Raw genomic sequence first — 6456 nt, forward strand, 5'->3', positions numbered from 1 at the left:
TTATCCATCACTAACTTAAAATGTGATGGACTATCTGTTGCATATATTAGTTACTTTTTTATCAGAACTGTCTTGTGTTACAGGACTCACATTGCACAGATGTTGCTCCCAATACTCTGATCACTTAGAAGGGTTCAGTCACCTCTATCTGGGTGAGAAGGAAGACCTGCAGGAAGCAAACACACTGGAAGGCAAAGTCTCTGCACATGTGTGAGTGTCAGTCTCCAGGGAGACACAGCAAGGTCACATCTTCTCTTCCACTTCTGTCACTTTCATCGTGTAATGCAATTCCATATCTGTGTCTACTTTTAAACTTTGTATTCTATTGGCTTTTCTGTGTATTTTCTTTTCTTTCTTTCTTTTTTTTTTCTTTGAGTTGGAGTCTCACTCTGTCACTCACGCTGGAGTGCAGTGGAATGCTCCCAGCCACCACAGCCTTGACCTGACCTGCTTGGCTCCAGTGATCCTTCCACCTCAGCCTTCCAAGTAGCTTGAATTACAGGTGCATGCTACCATGACTGGCTAATTTTTTGATTTATTGTAGAGATGAGGTCTCACCAAGTTGCCCAGGCAGGTCTCGAACCCGCGGGCTCAGTCAATCCGCTCACCTCAGCCTCCCAAAGCATGGGACCACCAAAAGCCTCCCAAAGCTAAGCCACCGAGGCCAGCTCTCTTTTCTTTATTTTTGAGTTGGAGTCTCACTTTGGTCGCCCAGGTTGGAGTGCACTGGCATACTAACAACCACCGAAACCTCGTCCTGGTGGGCTTAGGTGATCCATTTGAAGGTACCTGAAGGAAACCAGAGAGATCACAGCCTTATTTGTGAGCCGATACCAACAGCCCCAGGAAGCAACAGGAAATTCTTCCATCCTAAGAATCTTCCACCCAAGAGTGGCAGGACAACATGCCCTGAACAAGGGAGTGGAGAAAATTAATGTCCCAGGCCAAGGCAGAATTTGGGAGAGAACCAGTTGGGACCACAGCTCAGACCCGGAACTCAGAGTTCAGTTGAGTGTGGCAATATTCAGTCCTTCCATTATGTGGAGTGATAGCCCCAGAGGGCAGGGGACCCAGTGCCTGGGAGCATCTACCCTGCAGAGGAGACAAGTTTCATGTTAGGGTGGCAAAGGAGCTTGACTGATAGCGAAGGCCTCTCCCACCTGAGTTCTTTACCAGGGCTGAACATGAGGTGAGCTAGAGTAGCCCTGGGGTGAGGGCATGAGGCAGGGAGCCCAAAGCCAGTCCAAATCCTAGGGAGACATCACAGGAGTAGCCTGAGGTGTCCCAATGGCAACCATATCCCAGGCTGACTGCACACACTCTTAGCTCTGGGATCAGTTTCCTGCATGGTGTCTTTAATGTTAGAACAGGGGTGCCATGCAGATAACATGAGGACTCCAGGGACCAGGGTCCATGGCATCCCACCCAGTGAGAGCCAGATAAGCTCAGTAGAGAAACTGATCTAGTCTCTAGGGAATCCACCAACTTGGGAGACCTTCTCCAAGACAAATAGCCTGAGTCTCTCCAGTCCACCACCTCAGCTCTAGAAAACCATGGAGCAGGCTGGGCACAGTGGCTCACACCTGTAATAGCAGCACTTTGGAATGCTGAGGTGAGTGAACTGCCTGACCCCATGCATTGGAGACCAGCCTTGGCCATTTGGCAAGGCCTCATATCTACAATAAATGAAAAATTTGGCCAGGTACAGTGGCTCACACCTATAATTCCAGCACTCTGAGGAGCCGAGGTGAGAGGATTGCCTGAGAACAGAGGTTCGAGTTGAGGCTGGGCAACTTGGTAAGATCTCATCTCTACAATAAAAAAATTAGGCCGAGCTTGGTGGCTCAGCCTGTAATCCCAGCACTTCGCGAGGCCGAGGTGAGTGGATTGCCTGTGCCCGCGGGTTCAAGACCCACCTGGGCAATTTGGTGAGACCTCTTATCTCTAGGATAAATCAAAAACTAGCCGGACATGGTAGTGCATGCCTGTAGTTCCAGCTGGTTGAAAGGTTGAGGTGGAAGGATCACCGGAGCCCAGCAGGTCGAGGCTGCAATGGCCGGGAGCGGCCACTGCACTCCAGTCTGGGTGACAGAGTGAGACTCCAACTCAAAAAAAAAAAAAAATTAACTGGTTATGGTTGCATGTGCCTGTAGTTCCAAGCGACTTGGAAGGCTGAGGTGCAAGGATTGCCTAAGCCCAGTAGGTCAAGGGTGTGGGGGCTGGAAGCATGCCACTGCCCTACAGGCTGGGTGACAGAGTAGACTCTGACTCTAAATAAATAAATAAATAACTGCACATGGTGACATGTGTCTATACTTCCAAATACCTGGAAGGCTCAGATAGAAGCATCACCTATTCCAACATAGTGAGGTTGTGGTTGCCGTGAATGATACTGTACTCCAACCTGGATCACAGAGTGCATTCCAACTAAAAAAACAATGTGGCAGCACCTCTCAATTAGTAGCCATCCTCGCCTGATGTCATCTGACTGGAATGATCCCAAAACTGAGGCACAACTGTAGGTAGGAGCTTCCACTGATTGTAGGGAAGCAGGTTGCATTCCGGGAGCCTGGAGGCTCAGGTGTGACCAGCATACCCCTGGCTCAGAACAGACCATGGCTGTTTGATGATTTCTTTCCTGAAATTTGTTCCTAAATATCCCCACGCATCTGGAGATCAGGAGTCAATGGTTTTCATGGCACAGCTTTGAACAAGGCTGCTGGGCTCCGGTCTTATCCTAGGTTCCCTGTGAGATTAGGAACACAGGACAACCTCGCCTTGCTACCCCACTGGGCCTCCAACACCAGGGCCTGCCCAGTACACAGTAAATGCTGAGATATCCTTCTCCCTTATGGTGACACCTACCTATTAACTTTCTTATGAGAAAGTGACCCACATGGCCCAAAAAGAGTCAGGGCAGGACACAGCATGGTGTCTCAAAGCTCCACATAACTCCTTAGCCCTATAAAATTAGTGTCAACAAGGAAGCTGGACAATTAGCCTCTGGATGGGAGGGTGAGTATGGCATCATCAAAGCCTCAGCCAGTCAGCAGCATGTCTTGTTCCTCATGCTGACCAATCTGTGTGACAGTGCCTTCCTTAAAGGGCACAATTCTTACACCTGGGGGGCCCAACCTGGCCTCACCTGACCTCTAGGAGAGCATTTGTGCTAGAGATATCTAGGATGATCATAAAGTGAACATGTGGCCCTGACCAAAACTATGATTTTGCCCAAGGCAGGGTGAGAACCCTAGGCATAGTGTTTGGGTACCTGAGGCCCACTCATATCCAGCAGGGCCAGACCATTGATATCACCAGACTTGAAAAGCAACGAGTCACCTCGACTAGTGTGAGCAGAAACCCACAGACCAGCCATTAACGTTATCCACTCAAGGAGGCAATGATGGTTGAACTTGATGTTCTGAATGTCAATTACCTGACCACCAATGAAGCAGAAGTCTGAGGCCAAGCAGATGGCACTGAGGCTATGATTTCAGGGTACAATACTTTCTCTAGATTATAGAAATGATGAAAATTGGGCAAGTGAGGTCCCAGGAGACCAGCTCCCTAGGTCTGCCATACTTGGTGGGTTCCTTTCAAGGCAAGAAATAGGAAACATGGCCTCATTTTGTGCAAGGATGCTCCAAGGTGGGGACCAGAGCTGCATAAGGGGGAAGAGCTCCTGGCTATGCAGGAATAGACCTTAGCTGGATCCCACAGTGTGTAATCTGTCCCCTTTTTTTCATCTGGCTGCTTGGAATTCTCTTTTTATGTTTTGTGGGGTTTTTTTGTTTTTTAGTTGGAGTCTCATTCAGTCGCCACAGCTGGAGTGCAGCTCATGGCCACCCCAGCGTCAACTTGCTGGTGATCCTTCCGCTTCAGTCTCCCAAGTAGCCAGAACTACAGATGAGCACTACAATGCCTGGCTATTTTTTTAAATTTTTCTTGCAGAGTTGATGTCTCGGCAAGTTGCCCGGGCTGGTCTCGAACCCACGGGTTCTGGCAGGATTCTCCATTTTTTGTTGTGTCTGCAGGTATTAAAAATCACCCAGTACCTTTTCTTATCTCATTTTGCTTTCAGGAGAAAAAATATCAAGTGAATTCTCAGCAACTCCTTAAGCAGTTGCTCTGCAGACAAACACAGTGCTGTCTTTGTACAACAGAGTGTCCAGTTCTCTCCAAACTCATAGAGATGAGTTCTTACAATAGTGAACATCCAGATTTCTTCTAAAGGATGGAGATGATTTTTTAGATCTGGCTCAGTAATGGCATCATCTAGATCACAAACATTGTCCGTTGGGGGTTCTAGAGAATATGTCATTGGGAGCCTGTTTTAGAAGCTTATCTGTTCCACAGTCATTGAGTGCATAAGATGAGTCTTTAATTTTAATTTTTATTTTTTTAGTTGGAGTCTCACTCTGTCGCCCAGGCTGGAGTACAGTGGCACACTCCTGGCCAACGCAGCCTTGACCTCCTGGTCTCAGGCGATTCTTTCGCCTCATCCTTCCAAGTAGCGGAAACTACAGTCACGCACTACCACACTCGACTAATTTTTCTGATTTATTGTAGAGACGAGGTCTTGCCAAGTTGCCCTGGCTAATTTTGAGGCTCCAGCTCTGGGAATCCACTCACCTTGGCCTCACAAAGTGCTGGGATTACAGGCTGAGCCACCAAGCCCGGCCTAGAGTCTTTAATATTCGGATACTCAGCCGGGCTCGGTGGCTCAGCCTGTAATCCCGCGCCTTTGGGAGGCTGAGGTGAGTGGATTGCCTGAGCTCCCGGGTTCGAGACCCGCCTGGGCAGCGAGACCTCATCTCTACAATAAATCAAAAAATCACCCAGGCGTGGTAGCGCATGCCTGTAATTCCGGCTACTTGGAAGGCTGAGGCGGAAGGATCGCCGGAGCCCAGCAGGTCGAGGTTGCGGTGGCCCGGAGCAGCCATTGCACTACAGTCTGGGTGATAGAGTGAGACTCCCAACTAAAAAAAAAAAATATTCAGATACTCAAGATCATCTGAATTCATGGACTTCTTGCATCTGTGTATTTCTCTTTTCTCTTACACGCTCCCCCCCCCCCCCTTTTTTTTAAGCAGAATTTATTGAGGACCAAAAACCTCCCATAGTGGAAGAGGACCCGAAGGGTTTGCCAAACACTCTCCTTTTATCCAGGAGCATTGGGGGAGAGGGTGTACTTTTTTTTAATTATTATTTATTCATTTATATATTCCTTTTTACGTTTTACTCTTCTTTCAGGGGGCTTGCTTCTTTGGTATTTGGGTGTGGCAATGGCCAGTTTGTCCAACATGTCATTGGTGGGTGTGGATTTCCCCAGCAGGGCAAAAAATGTGAACTCCCCTTGAAACTACTCACAGGGTACATCGAAGTGTTTTGCTGCCTCTGCAGATTGGGGCGAAGTCCTGCAGCCCAGCCATCAAGCCACCAGGCCTCATTCTTGTACTACAATTACCAGCATGCTCTCCGATACACGCCACATCCTATTCTTCCCCCTAACTTCCGGTGCAGTGAGACAACTCAGCCTCAAAATGCCATGCTTTTCTTTTTTCTTGCCTCCTCAAGCCCCGTTGGATCACATCTGCTGTCATTCAAGATCAGAAGGGTGGTGGCATGTCGCCTCATCCAGTCAGCAGTTGCTAGTTCGGAAGCTGCCCAATTAGAAACGAGAATAAAGTGAGGTGTTGGCTTCCGGGTTCTGACCAGGATTTTTGTTTTCTGGGCCTGCGGAAGTGCCGAATCATTTCGGAAATAGCCGCCTGTCTTTGCTTCTTCCCTTTTCGCCTTGTGAAATGCTGGTCCGCGGAGTCAGTATGGAAGATGCTGGGACACTCAGAAGCCGGGAGATGGTGAGTATGGGTGTGGGTGCGAGAGCGAGACAGGATGGACACGGATGTCCCGGCTGTGGCAGACCGGCCTCCCCCTCAGTTCTGATCCTGGACTTGTGCTCGCCGGCGGCTCTGCCCCGGTCCCCTCTTCACAGGGTGGGTCTGGTTCGGTCCCCAGGGTCCTGTCCCCATGGCGATCTCACCCTACTGGTGGCTTCTCCAGGCAAACCCGCGCTGCGTATGTGTGGGACCCAGGAGTGTCATGGGGGATCTGACCGCCATGGGGGCTATTGTGGGAAGGGGCTGTGGTCCTGGCCCTGTCCCTCTCTCTTCCTAGAAGGTAAACGGATGCTCCAGCAGTGTTAAGGAGTTCCCATGGGCCAACAGCGGATCGTGAATCTCTAAGTCCCAGTCAGGTCTTGTGGTCTTGGACCTCCTGAGGGCCTGGAAGTAAAGGCTTGCAGAAGAGGCGGGGGAAGGCGGCCATGGGCAGGTACCGGTGCGGGACAGCCTCACAGTCTCCTGATCTGGAATACCTAGGTCGAAATCTCTAGACCAAGTCATCAGGATTGTTAGGGTACCGGACAGGGTGAAGGAAAATGGATGGAGTAAGGGG

Source organism: Carlito syrichta, unplaced genomic scaffold (genome assembly GCF_000164805.1).
Source record: "Carlito syrichta isolate Samal-C Ts95f unplaced genomic scaffold, Tarsius_syrichta-2.0.1 Scaffold316456, whole genome shotgun sequence".
NCBI classification, from domain to species: Eukaryota; Metazoa; Chordata; class Mammalia; order Primates; family Tarsiidae; genus Carlito; species Carlito syrichta.